Source organism: Podarcis tiliguerta (assembly GCF_965153285.1).
Source record: "Podarcis tiliguerta genome assembly, chromosome: 4".
In the NCBI taxonomy this organism is placed as follows: Eukaryota; Metazoa; Chordata; class Lepidosauria; order Squamata; family Lacertidae; genus Podarcis; species Podarcis tiliguerta.
Window position 1 is genome coordinate 23,951,460 of NC_139537.1, and position 17,338 is coordinate 23,968,797.

Below are 17,338 nucleotides of genomic sequence, written 5' to 3' on the forward strand. Positions count from 1 at the left end.
ATGGTTGTCAAGCCTCTGCTTAAAGACCTCCAAAGAAGGAGACTCCACCACACTCCTTGGCAGCAAATTCCACTGTTGAACAGCTCTTACTGTCAGGAAGTTCTTCCTAATGTTTAGGTGGAATCTTCTTTCTTGTAGTTTGGATCCATTGCTCCGTGTCCGCTTCTCTGGAGCAGCAGAAAACAACCTTTCTCCCTCCTCTATGTGACATCCTTTTATATATTTGAACATGGCTATCATATCACCCCTTAACCTCCTCTTCTCCAGGCTAAACATGCCCAGGTCCCTTAGCCGTTCCTCATAAGGCATCGTTTCCATGCCTTTGACCATTTTGGTTGCCCTCCTCTGGACACGTTCCAGTTTGTCAGTGTCCTTCTTGAACTGTGGTGCCCAGAACTGGACACAGTACTCCAGGTGAGGTCTGACCAGAGCAGAATACAGTGGCACTATAACTTCCCTTGATCTAGATGCTATACTCCTATTGATGCAGCCCAGAATTGCATTGGCTTTTTTAGCTGCCGCGTCACACTGTTGGCTCATGTCAAGTTTGTGGTCAACCAAGACTCCTAGATCCTTTTCACATGTACTGCTCTCAAGCCAGGTGTCACCCATCTGTGTGACCTGAATTAGCTGTCACACAGAACATAAGAAGAGCTTGCTGGATCAGGCCAAGTGATCCTTGTTCCCACAGTGGCCAACCAGATGCCTATGGGAAGCCCACAAAAAGGATCTGAGTCCAACAGCAACTGGAATTCAGAGGCATATTGCCTCCAATAGTGGAGGCAGATACATTGCCATTGTGGCTAGTAGCCACTGATAATTCTCAATAAGCACAACCAATGCTGTCATTTCCATGGGATGTTCTTACGTAATCATGCTGCTATATCTAAAAATCAGGTGAATTTTTCCAAGCACTTTTTTTTTTTGGTAGAGTGTGTGAGTGAGACAGTGAGTGAGAGACAGAGAGTCTGTGTCTGTGGCCCCATGTGAAGAAGGCAGTCAGATAGCTGAATTGCATTTTTTTTGAAAACTAGAAAACAGCCTGTTTTCACTCCCCTCAATGAATGAGTGTTGTTTGTCACAGTGTTAAAAGGTCAACACAGCCAATAAATATCCCTGAGTGCTACCACTATGTCCTTTGTGATCATGAGGGACAATTTAGAAAATGCATGAATAGCTGGAGAGCTCTCTCAGGGTCAATGGAAGATGTTGTCGAGGGAAGACAACCAAAAGGAATTGCACTGAATAAATCCCATGCATATTGAACCCTGAGGAACACTTTGCAAGCACCCTGCCTGTCCATGGTGCTTGCATCGATTTCTATGGTGGAAAGCAAATGGGACTGTAACCCAAATACCCTTGCGGAAGGGGCATAACATATCCCTCCACCCCTGATGCTGTGAGTATTGGTGTCTGTTGCAGTGTCAGGACCCCCCCCCCCCAGCCCCACTTCCGAGCTTATTCTTGTTGGCAAACCCTTCGCTCACCTGCCTCACAAGTCAATGACGCTCATTGTCTTCTAGGGCAGACAATTGCCATAAGCCACAGATATATTAATCTGCCATACTTTCATCTGAGAAATGTCAAACATATGGTAGCTGGTGATTGTATTTACTCAATGAATAAATTCATTTGTGGCATTTAAAATAAAAATACAGCACCCACTGCAATGTCATATCTACTGCATAATTTTATATTCTCCCCAGAACATGTTTCCAAATAAACATCTGTGGTACTTTAACGCCGCTGCCCCCCACTGTTCGACAGTACGGTGCAGAAACCAGGCCTGTTTCAAAAATCTAATCCCAATCTGTTGTTCTTCCTGGGCAGAGGGAAAAAGAAAGGCACTTCTTCAAGCAACAGCCAATAAAACCTTCTGGCTTTAGAAACATTGTACCAATGTCACAAGTGTGGGAGCGTATTTGTTCATACCAGCACGAACTGGCTCTGTGGCAGTCCAGCCATCACGAAACAGTTGGAACGGACAAGCTGGCTGGGATCTTAATTGGGGCTCTGAACTCCTCCAGCCACCAACACCCCAATGCACCAGATTACTTAACCCAGTTATACTGTAAACAGAGGAGACAGAAGTGCATGAGGGATTAGGCTCCAGTGAGCTTTTAGCCACAACGCAGCAACCCTGCCCCTTCAGTAAATGTTTGGATGGCTCCAGAATTTCAAAGCAGTGGACAATGCAGGCCACTGGGGCAGAGAGGACGTCTCTTTGATGCTGTGCTAACAGGGTAGCCTTGATGCCGCTCAATCTAATCCATTTTGATTAATGCCACCAAATGAGTTTTCCTGACATCTGTGATTCCCCACCCAAACCCCATGGGAGGGGGATGATTGAGGAGGGCGGGTTATGATCCCATCACAGCAAACACCTCCAAGACTGCTACAGCAAAGAGTTAATAGCTTCCCCAAACAAATAAGATGGGACCCCCTTACACTTCCCCCCTTCCTTAATTAACTCCTCCCTGGGTTGCTTCTGGTCCCATTTGCACCCCTCTGTTCCAAAACAAAAGAAGTGCTCTCTGTCTGGTTTGGGCTTACGTAACCATGCTCCTCCGTGCAAGGCAGGTCACAGCTTTCTCACACTGGCTGAGAGTATTTGGAGAATGATTGATCTGAACATAAAAAAACAACAAACCACCATGCCTTTTGGTCCATTTTGCAAGTAAGTGGCCACTCGGACTGGCAGTGGCTAGGAAAAGTCTGAACATAGGAAACACAGGAACACAGGAAACTGCCTTATACCGATTCAAACCTTTGATGCATCTAGCTCAGAATTGCTGATATTAACTGGTAGTCGCTCTCCAGTCAGCCCTATCTGAGATATCACAGATTGAACCTGGAATCCTCTGCAGGCTGTACTCTGAGCTACGACCCTTCTGGGTTCCCCAAAATGTTAGGCAGAGCTCCTTCCATGGGATCCTTTTTTAAGCGGAAGACTTCAGGGGTTAGACTTGCGCCTTCAGCATCCATCCACGCAAAGCATATTCTCTGGCACTCAGCTAACCCTAACACAGACTGCAGCTCAGTTCAGTCACTGGTGAGCCAACAGGACGAGTTATAGACATTGATGTGCTTGCCTATGTTTCAGTTGCTAGAGCACATGTTATATTTACAACATGAATGCCACCCAAATGGGCATTGTGCATGTTTTGTAAAAACATTTGTTTGGTTGGTTTATTATTCCATTTATATCCCTCCATTTAGATTCCACTGATATCTTGCAAAATGCCTCTTATCCTGTGAGCTAGGTCACACCTAAAGACAGGAGGAATTGGCCCAAGGTTAACTGGTGAGCTTCACTGCTGCATGAGCAATTAAACCCTCATCTCCCAAGCAAAGGTTCAGCCAGCTGCATCTACCAGCACTGCCACAGGAGCAAACAGGTAGCTTTTACTATTACCCCTGCTGTCTGTGGAGTCCAAACCACCAGTTCCACTGGTGCTAAGTATTAAAGGCCTTGGGGCATTGGCTCATGGCAATATTGGCTTAAACTCTGCAGATACTAATTTCTATGTACAGATGTCTCAGAGCAATTTTAAGACAGTGGGTGGCTGACTTCTCCCCAGAAATCTGTTTTGCAGTATGCCCAGCTGCACTGAAAAGACCCGACGTGTGGGTCCTGCTAACAATGTCCACGACCCCTTGGCCTGACAGAAACCAGAATTTTTGAAATCTACATTTGTCAACCTTATACAGTTGTGGAGACAGAAGAGGATGGGATATAAAATGTAAAGAGGTGGAGTATGGGGAGAATTGAACTACAACTCAGTGATGGAACAAATGCTTTGCATGCAGAACTTCCCCAATGCAATCTTTGGTATCCCAAGTTAAATGGATCCCACAGAATCATAGAGCTGGAAGTCCATCCCCCTGCAATGCAGGAATCTAAACCAAAGCATCCCTGATTGGTGGTCATCCACCTGTCAGAAAGTCCTTCCTGGTGTTTAGTCAGAGGGTCATACAAAAGAACTCTGCCTGAGAGGAGCCGCCACTCAGAGAGCTTAGCACAAGATGGACAATTGGCCTGGCTTGGTGTAAAGTAGCTTCTCATGTTCCTAGTAAATGGGGCAGGGGTGAAACCTTGAGCCCTGCATTGCAGGAAGTTGGCCTAGATGACCCTCAGGATCCCTTCCAACTCTGCAGTTCTCTGATTCTAGGATTCTTCCATTGCAGCCTACTCTCTTTCCCACTGCAGTCTTCGAATCTTACCATTCATACAGAGTAGGACTCACAATAAATGCTTGTCAGGAGAATGCATCCCTTTTGGAAGTGGAATTATTGAGTCCATGAACCCTGCTTGGAGAGACAGCCCATTCAATTATAAAGTCTGCCCAACCACCAGCAGCACACTTCATTCTCTCCCTTAACATGTAAGAGCTTTATTTACAAACTGCTTTTAAAAAAAGAACCACTGAAAAGCCCCAGAGAAACCAGGGATTTATTTCTCCCCCTAACAAATGTAGAAGAACCAGTTATAAAACTTGCCAGTCACCCTATTGTGCTTCTAGTAAAGCGCTTGCTATTTTTATTACTTCCTGCGATAAGCCTGCCAAGCTGGCCTGACCAGGCCACTAATGTGGCCCCAGGTTTGTCTACCAGAGCCAGAGAAGAGAATCAACAAGTGAGAGCTGCAGGACTTTCGGTGATCTCAGAGGATTGTATTGTTCAGCCATCATAATAGCACAATGCAGCACTCCAAAGAGCTTTGAGCACAATTGCAACATTAAGTGCTTTCATAAGTCATGATGGGATTCATCTTCTTTTCCAGGGGTGAGGAACATTCATTGTGGGGTGTAAGGCCTTGTATTCTTTTAGGGGTAGGTAAAGGTAAAGGCAAAGGACCCCTGGACGGTTAAGTCCAGTCAAAGGCAATTATGGGGTGTGCCACTCATCTCTGTGGTGCTCATCTCGCTTCAGGCCGAGGGAGCTGGCATTTGTCCACAGATAGCTTTCCGGGTCATGTGGCCAGCATGACTAAACTGCTTCTAGCGCAACAGGACACCGTGGCGAGTGCCAGAGTGCACGGAAACGCAATTGACCTTACAGTCACAGCGGTACCTATTTATCTACTTGCACTGGTATGCTTTTAAACTGCTAGGATGGCAGGAGCTAGGACACAGCAATGGGAGCTCACCCCGTTGTATGGATTCAAACTGCCAACCTTCCAGTCGGCAAGCCCAAGAGGCTCTGCGGTTTAAACCACTGCGCCACCTGCATTTGGGGGCTACATGCAAGTGAGCCCACCTACTCACCACTTTCTGCCATCCCTGCACTCTCCCCTCCTCCAATACAGAAATTCAGATGGCTTTAAATTACTTGGCAGGAGTGCCAGCTTGGCCCTGTGACCCTGGGTGCCTAGGGCCATGGGTGCCATACGGCATGCATGGCCCTGGCACTGAAATTTGTGGGTGCCCATCCCCTTCATAGGGAATTTTGTGGGTGCTCGAGCACATAGGTCCCCAGGGAGTTGGCACCTATGTTGCTTGGCAACAGCATGCCCACAGATGTTCTCAGCCAATTCCCAGCTGCAATTTGGGAGAAGGGTTCAAGGCATGCTTTGAGAGCCACTGTGGTGTAACAGTTAAAGTGTATTGAACTAGGTGCCTGGGACACCAGGGTTCAAATCCCTACTCAGCTATACAGCTCACTGGGTGACCTTGGGCCATTCACCGCAGCTCAGCTTAATCATCCCCACAGTGTTATTATTATGAGGATAAAATAGGGTGGCAGGGAGAATGGCATGCAACGCTTTGAGCTCCTTGGAGGAAAAGTAGAATACAAATGTAATTTAAAAATATATGAGATGCTTTGCATGCATGAAACCCCTGGTATTTCTAATTAATATGTATTTTCTGGCAGAACTGAGAAAGACCTCGGCCTGAAACTCTGGCTAGCTGCTTCCAGTCAGCTCAGTCAGTAGAGCATGGGACTCTTAGTCTCAGGGTTGTGCTACTTTAGGAAGAAAAACAGTGTTTTATTCTGATATCAGATGCTATTCTCTCACTATTACTATGCAGATCCATTTGTCCTAGCTTTAGTTTTACAGACGTCTCAAGGATCTACAGGACAGGGCAGTTAAATTCACCGAATATGCTGCAATTCCAACCAGGATGAAGCTATGCTGTTTAGTGCGCATTTATAAATGTTTGTACTTAATTGCATTTGTGGTGGCACCACCTTGCATAAAAGAAAGGTACTTTGGAAAGCCACTGGTAGCTGATATAGTTATTGATTCTCAGGGAAACAGAATGTGTTTCGATCTGTCAAACCTGCAATCTTCATTGTGAATATTGATCCTCCTCTGCAGCAGTCTCATCTAATGCTTTGCACTGAAACAATGGTTCCCATTACTCAGGATAAGTGCCAGCAACACTTTCTTCAAAAAAAACCGCTAAGCTGAGCACATTTGCAAGGAAGAATGAGGCAGTGGGGACTCAAAGCTACAGGTGGCCTTCTAAGTTGAAGCCCGCTGCCTCCAGCACCCCACAAGATCAACCTGCTTTGTTGCATACACAGTAATAATAATAATAATAATAATAATAATAATAATAATAATAATTTATTATTTATACCACACCCATCTGGCTGAGTTTCCCCAGCCACTCTGGGCGGCTCCCAATCAAGTGTTAAAAACAATACAGCATTAAATATTAAAAACTTCCCTAAACAGGGCTGCCTTCAGATGTCTTTTAAAGATAGGATAGCTGCTTATTTCCTTCACATCTGAAGGGAGGGTGTTCCACAGGGTGGGCGCCACTACTGAGAAGGCCCTCTGTCTGGTTCCCTGTAACGTCACTTCTCGCAATGAGGGAACCGCCAGAAGGCCCTCGGCGCTGGATCTCAGTGTCCGGGCTGAACGATGGGGGTGGAGACGCTCCTTCAGGTATACAGGACCAAGGCCATTTAGGGCTTTAGAGGTCAGCACCAACACTTTGAATTGTGCTTGGAAACATACTGGGAGCCAATGCAGATCTCTCAGGACCAGTGTTATGTGGTACCGGCGGCCACTCCCAGTCACCAGTCTAGTTGCCTCATTCAGTAAGTGGATATTACCTTCTAACATATATTTTACTTTCATTTTTCTCCCAGTCCTACTCACACCAGCCAGCTTTTCCGCTAGAGCAATATCCCACACTTTGTACCACTAACCTCAGCCATGAATCTCACTGTGTGAACCTGTGCAGCCCCTGGTTCTCAGCCTAACTTACCCCGCAGCCCCAGATAAATAAAGCATTGGGGAAAGGAAGTTGGAAGGGTTTTCTAAACTAAACTCTGCCAGTGCTGTTCCAAACCTTACTGCCCCCTCCCTACAGAGTCTTTTGGAGTCATCGGTAGCTGGACATCTCCACTGAATCCAAGAGCATGGCAATAATTTCTAATGACTTTCAACAATGACATCAGCCTGCGTGGAAATTGCTCAGGAAGGAGAATGAGGTCATTGGCGGGAATGTAGGAAGTGATCTTATACTAGGCTAGACTATTTGCCCATCTAGTCCTTCAACATGCACTTTGCGTACTCTACCATCATGGAGGAAAACTTGAAGACTGAGATGATACAACATAACTATAGAGATGGTTTGGGATAGTTTCTTAAAGGATGTGTCATTCTTGAAATTGGACTTTTGATATAGCACACCCAACCCTGCTTTGAGCATTCAGTAGCCGACACCCACTGGCCCCTTCTAAACCTGTTACATTACAAAAATTCCCATCGATACTAATAAGGCTATGTGCCAGTATGTGTCTCTATTTGCCAGCATCAGAGCCTTGTCTCAGAAGGGGAAAAATTGACTTGAATGTCAAGGTTTATTATCTTCATAGGAGGAAAATACTTGCAACAAAAAAGAGCTGTTCTAGATGGACCTCCTCCATGCCAGCATTGAGAAGTGAACAATTCCAACCCAGTGAGTCATTTTTCCTCCCCTTTCAAATACAAAGGGATATTTTTTAAGCAGTTTCACCCCAGATTAATGCCAAAAAAATGCCTTGCCTAGGAACTGCGAGGAAGCCTATATTCTCAAGATGCCCTAACTCCAGCAGCTGTTAGTGCCTTTGCTACAATTCTAATTATTTACACAGCGCCATCTGTAGTCATGACATTTTGCAGAGGATAAGAGGACAGGGCTCTGCCCCAAGGAGCTTACAATATAACATTCCAACACAGGGCTGACAATGAAGGGAGGGAAAGCAGGGCTAAACTGGGACGCATTATGCAGTTGTTGCAGCTGCACATGCTCCGACTGCAATCTAAGCCAACCTATGGACTGGGCTGGGTAGGGGGGTTGGACTAGGCGAAGGTGTCCCTCTGCCCAGCCCTGCTGGCCAGTGCTTGTCTCTGCCAGCACGAAGCGTCCCATTCTGCCCACCTTGGGGTCCCTCCCAGCTCCACAATTCTATGATTCTATGTGATCTGGTTACCTGGCGGAACTTACACTAGCAGTAAGGGCCATGTAAGTCAAATTGTACAGTATATTAAAAGCTTTTTGTTGTCCCTCTGCCAGGCTCAGGCAGACTCAGCTGGCAGCAGCCCCACTCCTGAGAGGGGATTTAAATGGGAGAACTTATGCCAAAGGAAGATCTAGGGAAACGCAAAGCTTATACTGGCTTTACGTAACTCGACATTAATTTCCACCGGCTTCCTATAGTTAGGATTGCTCTGTACATTTGTAGCCAATACAGCAGTTCGGGGTTTTGTTTTTCATTGTTTTAAACTGCCCTCTGGTTTAGTAACAGAGTTTGTAGTCTGTGGCATGCAGCTTAATTTTTAATTCCTTTCCATTTGTTGCCATGTGCCATGTTAATTGTTTGTGCAAGATCAACTTGCATTCAGTGGTGATGAGTAATGGCTGTAGATTAATACTCAGCTGCAAATATATTCAGATGCAAAAAGAAAAAGAAAAAAGGAAGCCACTGTTGTTTTCAGAAAATCTCTCCCCCTTCTTGCCAAATGGTTTTGAGGTGACATATTGAAGGGAGTCAGGACACATTTCTTTTCTGATGCGCTGTGATGAAAATAAATGCCATTCACATCCTATGAAGCACTACGATTTCACCGCACCAAGCAATAAGAATACATGGAAAATGCAACAGAAATTAAAAAATACCGTTCAATTTCTTGCAGAAAAGCTACCTGAAATTCTGAAGTGTGGGCTTTTCTCTGAAAGAAGTCTGAAATGCAGTTTTCAGTCTGAGATACTGTTACCACCATGTTATGTTGATGGTACCTACAGATCCTTTTAATTAAAAGCCTTGGGTGCATGCTACAAATCTTTATAGTGTCTACAGATGATAAAGATCCAATATCCACAGTCAGGTGAATATCTCTTAGACCAACCAAAACGTCCCAAAATAGTGAGAAAGCATTTGAATTTTTCCAGAACTTTCCCTCAGGCTAGATGTAAAACAAAGCAGGGGTTGATGAGTTAGGGTTCCCTAGGAGGAGGAGTTAAACTACTCTGAGAAGAATGGGAGCCTTCTAACAACTCTCAGCACCCTTAACAAACCACAGCTCCCAGAATTATTTGTAGGAAGTCATGACTATATCATAGTGCTTTAAATGTATGGCATTGAATATGGCCTTAATGTCAAAGTCATGGAGTCTACACCACAGTCTTATGATGGCGTATGGGAGGAGATAAAAGACTTAAATAGTTTTGGCTCCACTTGGAGAGGTTCTGGAGAAGTTAAAAGCTTGCTCCTTCATAGGTTTCATTTGGATGTCACAGAAAGCCAAACTACAGTTTATTCCAGGACAACGTGTTGGCTCCCAGAAAGGATTTCACACCCACTTTGCTTCTCCCTGGTCCTTTTAGTACAGTGTGGCAATGCAGCTAAGCCAAAATTTCAACAGGATCATAGTTAAGAACTCTCCTTAACCACAACCTGTAAGCATAGGAAAAACCCTGGCTACCATGATGTGCAAACCAGGGTCAAAGTTTGCAATGTTTTGGTTTGTCCTAATGGCCTGACAGTGGATTTTGGATTTACTTACCATGAACCAACACAGCTTACTTTGCCTAACAAACCCCTTAATCCTTCTTTTACACTCAAGTCTTCCTATGCTTTCAGTGTTGTGATCAATGGTGCTGATCGCTGGGTTAGTTCTTAAACAGCTGAAGGGCACCAGGGAAAATGTGTGGAGATACAAAAAGTAGAATACACTGGTTCCTCAGGTTACATATGCTTCAGGTTACACACGCTTCAGGTTACAGACTCCGCTAACCCAGAAATAGTACCTCGGGTTAAGAACTTTGCTTCAGGATGAGAACAGAAATTGTGCTCCGGCGGTGTGGCAGCTGCAGGAGGCCCCATTAGCTAAAGTGGTGCTTCAGGTTAAGAAGAGTTTCAGGTTAAGAATGGACCTCCGGAACGAATTAAGTACTTAACCCGAGGTACCACTGTATAGTTTATGCTGCTGATGCAACTTCATAAGAGAAGGGACTGGGTATTCCTGAGGCCAAAACCCCAAGATAGGGCACCGCTAAATAAAGGAGCCACCATCCCACATAAAATCAGCCAGAAGGAAATGTCAGCATATTGAATGGAAACCAAAAGTGAAGCCACAGTACATGGGCATCTGGAAATGGACTGAATGCTAGTTTTATCACTTCTTGTGCCAACTGACTTGCAAAACAGAGGGTGGAAGATCTGGTTTGCCAACTGGGAGGAAAAGTGCAGTGAAAATTTTCATAGTTTTATCTGGGGGTTTTTATCTGTTGGTTTGAAGCACCTGCAGTCTCAAAGTATAAGGCTCTTAACTAGAGTGTTGCATCTTGACAAAGACATAATTAACATACTGCCAGGGTGGTTCTCTTCCCACCCCCCTTGCGAAGTTGTGGTGAACTAGAATAAAGTACAATGGAAAATCTTGGCATATGCTTTATTTTAAAAATGTGCTTCCTGGTTGCGAGGCAACGGAAACGTAAAATTATTTTTGAAAAATTGAAACATGCTGTCTTGTTAATTGGGAACATAAGCTGCCCGGAAAGTGCAGTTTTGGATGTGATGCTTCCTGTGTCATTTGCATGCAATTCTTTTTTTCTGGCTGTGTTTTCTTCTGACCTCTAGTGGTACAAATAACAATTGCAGCATCAAATGCCCAGTTTTTAGGATCTCTTTACCTTTACCTGTGTCAATTACTCACACTTAAAAAGCGGTATGTGTGCTTAACCTGGTGGTGTTTATTAGTGGGGTGGGGCTATTAATCTGCTTGGATCCCAATCCAAAACTTGCTCTCAGGTCAAATTGGGGTCCTGCACTCACAATAGCCCACTGGCTGCTCTTTGCCCCTGAAAGTGCTGCTTGCCGTAAAACAGCACTTTGTAGAGCTATTTATACTAAACAGGGGCAAGAAAACCAGTACTATGCTGGGCCCTGATTCAGATGAGGAGCAAATTCTGAATTGGATCCTATTTTTCTTCAAAATAAATGCTGCCAGGTTAAGCACACTTAAACAACCAACCAACCACAGAAAACATGAATAATGGTCACGTGTAGTTTTGCCCATTAAAACTGTGGCCTTTATTACTTATCTGTGAATTTACAGCTTGAGTTTGGGAACACTTTGGCAGCAATCCAGAAAGACACCAGGAGCGTGGCCTCTTCATATGGGTACTCACTGTCAGATGCGAAGGGTTGAGAGGATGACTCAGAAGATGTAGCCACAACAAGAACACGTTTAGCTGCTTGGGTGTGTGGGCAGTGATTTGAATGGGGGAGCATCCTGCCTTTTATATCAACAGAGGCATATTAAGTAGGACTGGGCAACAATTTGACAGGGTGTCATTCAAAGACTGAAAACTGGGAATTGTTATTTATTAATATACCACTGTTACTCTATTTTGATTTTCTCAGCCACCAAAATATCTTGGGCTGCCTCCAGCAGAACAACTCCTATGCAGCTACCATGGAACTTTTAGATGATGAAGAGAAGGTAGAATGTACCCCACTAAGAGGGGAAGATGAGTAATGGCAGGCCTGTTGTTTTTAAAGAAAAGATTGCCTGTTGTAGTTGTTGTTGTTGTTATTATTATTCACTATCACCAATTTTATTGATTGATTGATTGATTGTTACATACATGTCCCACCTTTCCTCCAAGGAGTTCAAGGTAGCATACACATGATTCTCCCTCTTCCCTTTTTAGCCTCACAACAACCCTGTGAGGTAGGATAGAATGAAAGACAGTGACTGGCCCATGGTCAGCCAGTGAGCTTCATGGCCCAATAGAGCAGGCATAGGCAAACTCGGCCCTCCAGACGTTTTGGGACTACAACTCCCATCATCCCTAGCTAACAGGATCAGTGGTCAGGGGCAATGGGAATTGTAGTCTCAAAACATCTGGAGGGCTGAGTTTGCCTATGCCTGCGGTAGAGATTTGAACCCCAGTCTTCCATGTCCTGGCCTTTTACTCTTAACTAACTTACTCTTAACTAACTATCTAAAGGGTATAACAGCAGGGGTTTTAATTAGATCAAAAGCAAATATTCTTGCTTTGGTAATAAGTTAACTTTCCAAAGCCTGAATATTGAACATCTCTGGATAAGTTTCCATGGGATATCACAGTTCAGGGGGACTAACTATTCCTTTTGAGCCCATCACAGTTTATGGTAGATATTGACCCACTACTTTTCCAGGGCAATTTATGAAGCTCAGTGTGACCTGCTGGGCCTCGCTACTGGCAAAGGCCACCAAATAAATATGTCGCAGAACAGGGCTGCCAACTTGAATGAAATATTGAGCAGACCCAGGTAAGCCTCACCCCGCATAATCAATCACAAGATGTGGCACATGCACACCATTTGAATGGCAATGCCCACCAACTTTGCGCAAGCCTGGCCCCCTCAAATATTTTATGAGGAGGGGGGCAAAGGGACCTCGGCCCTTAAGAGCTGGCTCCTATGTTGCAGAATGTTTCTCTGAAATAGCAGATTGCAGAAAAAGATCATTATAGGTAAAGAAGCTATATTTGGGGCAGCTTGCTCACCTTGACTGATCATTTCATCACAGAACCTAAGCTTGAAATCCCCTGATCTGGAGAGATACCCTTCTCTCCATCTATCTGACTCAGTGGTGTATCATTTGACAGAGGAACAAACCACTACATGTAAGCTGTGCTGTGTTGCTGCAAAAGATGATTAATCATCTCAGATGCAAGCAAATTGGCTACATCTCTGTTAATTGGGCTGTGGCGTTTCTGTGGCAGAAAATGGATAAAATCTATGTCTTGATTCAACATAGGCTCTCACCCGAACACATATTTACACGGTTCATTATCCTGAGATAATAGGCCCCTTAACTCACTTCAGTCTCTGATCTGTTTACACAACCTGCAGGTTAATCAAAAGCTGAAGGAAGTAGAAGGGAAGGGAAGGAAGGCCTGGATAATGAGATGTCCTTGACTTCCCTGGTACCGCAAAAATGCCTTGGTCATCATCTCAGCCATTATTTAGATTTATAGTTCATCAGACCCAAAGGGGTCAATGCAAGTAACATTATTTAGAGAGCAAAAGAAAATGGTGTGATTTCATGTGCAGATGAGACAATAAAATAAACCTTAGATTGGGTACAAATGAACACAGCAACATAGGAAACTGGCTGATTCAAAGTCAAATAATTGGGTCCAACTTTCTGAGTGTAAAGCAGATGCTCAACCACGGAGCTATGGTTCTAAATGTTAAATCTTGCAGAAGAAAAAGATGGATAGGAAAGACCCGTGTGATTGCCACCCACCCACATGGTTGCTGCACTGACTTCATGTATCAGCCTCCCCAAATCTTAAGCTTTTCACTTGAGGCTAGAGTGGTCAGAAAGGGGGCATGCATCACCAAAAGAGAGGACAAAAGAGGGCAGGTGTTTCCATAAAATTTGCATATGCTAATTTATATGTATATATGCAAATGTAGAAATAATTACTAGAAAACAGAAAAACAATACATCTCGCAATATCCAGAAGGTAATGGTGGATAGGCAGCTTCAAGGTCCCTTCTACTTTCTCTTCGTAACAATTCTTAATCTTTAAGCTTGGGCTTGGACCAAACAGCCCCTCAGAAGGACCATCATCCTTCCAAGCTGAAGTGCTTTCCTGAATACCTTCCTTATTTATTTAGGATATTTATTGCCTGCTCTTCATCACAGAAGTAATCTGAGAGTGGGCTACAGCAGGAATGGCCAAGACAATTAAGTAAAGCCACCAATAAAAACTACAAAACAATAAATAATAACCATACACAATGCAGCCATCAGAATCAGCAGAACTCAGTAATTCAAGAGGCTCACACAAAGGTCCAGGGAAACATGAAATCCTACCTAAATGGAGGTATGTTGTGTATCTCCAACAGTAGAGAAACTTTTCTGCAGCGGCTCCCCCAGTCTAAATGGCCTCCCCAAAGAGACAGGACATAACGGCTGACATTACCAGTTTTCCTCCACCAGGTTAAGGCATTTCTATTTGCCCAGGCAAATGGAAGGGAATGAATCCTACTGTCCAAAGGCAAAAGGAACATCTCATTGCCATGCTCACTTTTGCATCTAGCCCCACCCACTCCTTACATGCAGCCCCCAGAAGGCTCCCACTGGGAAATGCGGTCCTCAGACTGACAAAGTGTTATCCACTGCTGCTTTAAGGTATCGTACCGTTAGCCCTGAGAAATACTGGAAAATTGAGAGAAAACAATGTCCTCTTAGCTCACAAAAGAATGAGAGGCGGCACTAACGCTTACTAGCCTGTAACACTCTTCAGTATCTCTACTGCACTCAGTTTACATTAAGTCCCCATTCAAAATATTTCCCTGTCCTATTTGCCTATAACACTAGTAACACTTGTTAGCATCCGTCTGTCCTGAGAGACAATGGAGTGCACCTCTAGGAGTGAAATTGAAGCACTGTGTTAGCAGCACCAAAGTGACTTTCCTGGGATGCAAACCTGGGCAGCATGCGTGGTGGTCCTGGGCTGCCCAGACAACAAGACCGCTGTTGCAGATTTGGTCCAAAGGAAAGCAGAGCAATATGTTTGGAACCAGCTTGGCTGCAGGAGTTGCTGGAAGGAGGGATACAAGGTGCCATCCAATTGTCTCAGGGGCTCCAGATTTGTGTTGGGTTTACCCCTTAGCCTTTTCTTCTCTGGAAGATATCTTGCAAGGCAGCAGAGGTTTAGGATCAGAGTTTCCTTCTCCTATATGGCTACCTTTCCAGGTGAGCAAGCCCCATCTGTCCCTCACTTCCCTTTACAGCACGTGTAGACACTGTCTTATTGGCTGTTGGACCCACCATTGGTCTTGCCCGCTCTATCCACCAGAGACTATCTTCCCATGCAGGGGAAGTCACTGAGGGTTTAAGACCCATTGGTTACCCTAGTAATTATCCTAGTAACAAACACTACGACATTCCTGGCATCACATGGTGTATTACCTAGCTAAGCACTTTTAAACTGGTTTGTTTTTAGTGCAGAAAGGTCCGTACTTAGTGGTAGAGCATCTCCCTTGTATGCAGAAAGTCCGTGGTTCAATCCTCAGCATCTCCAGGTATCCTCAACCTGAAACCCTGGAGAGAAGCTGCCAGTCAGTGTAGGCAATACTGAACTAGGTGGGCCAATGGTCTGACTTGGTATAAAGCAGCTTCCTATGTTCCTAATTCGTCCACTGTGATCCATGAGACCTCAGCTATCATGGCAAACATTTTTGGGTTATATTGTTGCCCGGTCACCACTAATCCATGTAGCTGTTCTGGTTTTCTGTTAACATTCATCTCTGAATTGGTCCAAAAGAAGTTAATTTGACACCATCTGCCATTCTTCCTGGTGTCTTCTGTGCTGTGAGTAATTTAATTTGTTCTGTTCTCTGTTTCCCCCACATTTTTCAAAGCAAGCTATTTGTTCCAGAATTTCAAAGTGCAACAATGCATCTGTAACAATTTACAGAACTCTGCCATGCAAAACTGACCTTCTCAGAAGCTTCTATTGGAGTTACCCAATAATTCCCTCCCCTATGAAAATCAATTACTTTTGAAGTTACTTGTGCTTTCTTCTGAAATTTGAACCAACGATCCCTTCAATTCATGTCATATAATAGATACCAAAATTATTGCAGGCATCAAACAAAGCAGTTTCAGCCAGTAGCAGGAGAATGGCAAATGTTACTACAGAAAGAAGAAAGAGCATTTCAAGAGCACTAAGCAAAATGTTTTAGAAGTTCCTACAAGGATGTATTTGGACAGAAGGCTTCCTGAGAACCCAGCGGATGCTGCTCTGAACTTCATAGGTATGCATGCTGATACATACAACCTAGGAAGCTGTTGCATCCCCCACAGTGGCTTCTTAGCACTTCCAGAATAAAGCTTTTGTCCTTTATAGATCTCTACAGCCTTGTTGACATCCCTGGTCTTGGCCTTTGCTCTTTGTATCACCCTAAACTCACAAAGGTATTCTGATTGTCTCAACACTTTGTCAGGGGACGGGTCATAGTGCAGTGCTAAAGGGTGTGGAAAAAACATCCATGTTTGGTCTCTGGCATCTCCAGGCAGGGCTGGAAAAGACTCCAGCCGGAAACCCTAGAAAACCACATTGATCAATGGTCTGATTCAGTATAAGGCAGATTTCTACTTTCCTAGGACTCCATCATTTCTCTCCTGCTGTCCACGATCCTCAGAATTCATTCCCCACAACACCTATCTGACAACACCTCTCTTTTACTTCAAATCTCTGATTAAGGCCCACTTTTTCTGTGAGGGTTTGACAGCTTCTTCTTCTTCTTCTTCTTCTTCTTCTTCTTCTTCTTCTTCTTCTTCTTCTTCTTCATCTTGCTGTGCTTCCTGAAGCTCAGGGCAGCAAACAGTTCCACAATTTTAAAATGAAAACATTCTAGAATAGTTAAAATATTCCAAGAACAATGAAAGTTAAGAACAACCAAGAGCAGTTACAGTTTAATGCATTTTAAAAGGCATTGATTGCAGTAAAAAGTATTATTCCATCCTGTGATCCTGGAGTTGTACTCCAAATGCCTGGGTAAAAAACAGGGATGTTTTCAAATTCCTCCTGAGAGTTAATTATGATGGAGACAGACAGGCCACACTAGAGAGGGTCTTTCACAAATGGAGAGCCACCACTGAAAAGGCCCTGCTATGGGTCAGCTTCAACCAGAGAGCTCCCAGTGGAGGCGGCACCAACAAGGCCTCACCAGCCAGTTGAAGGGTCTGAGGTGGCTGTACTAGTCCTCACCTGCAACTGAAATTAAGCTTAGGTGTGTGCAAGTGCATCTGCTTGCAAATGACTACCTTGTGAACACTGCCTCTCTCTTCCATCCCTCTCATTGCCTTCCCACGCACAATCAA

The 17,338-nt window shown here is 44.4% G+C and overlaps 1 long non-coding RNA gene across 1 annotated transcript; it reads left to right on the top strand.

Annotated features, from left to right (window-relative positions):
* Positions 1-6,577: 6,577 nt before the first annotated feature.
* On the top strand, positions 6,578-16,434 carry LOC310676012. The gene is made up of 5 exons (XR_014510350.1): positions 6,578-7,919; positions 9,137-9,328; positions 11,869-11,985; positions 14,447-14,638; positions 16,099-16,434. It is a non-coding gene; the product is annotated as an uncharacterized lncRNA (long non-coding RNA).
* Positions 16,435-17,338: the final 904 nt, after the last annotated feature.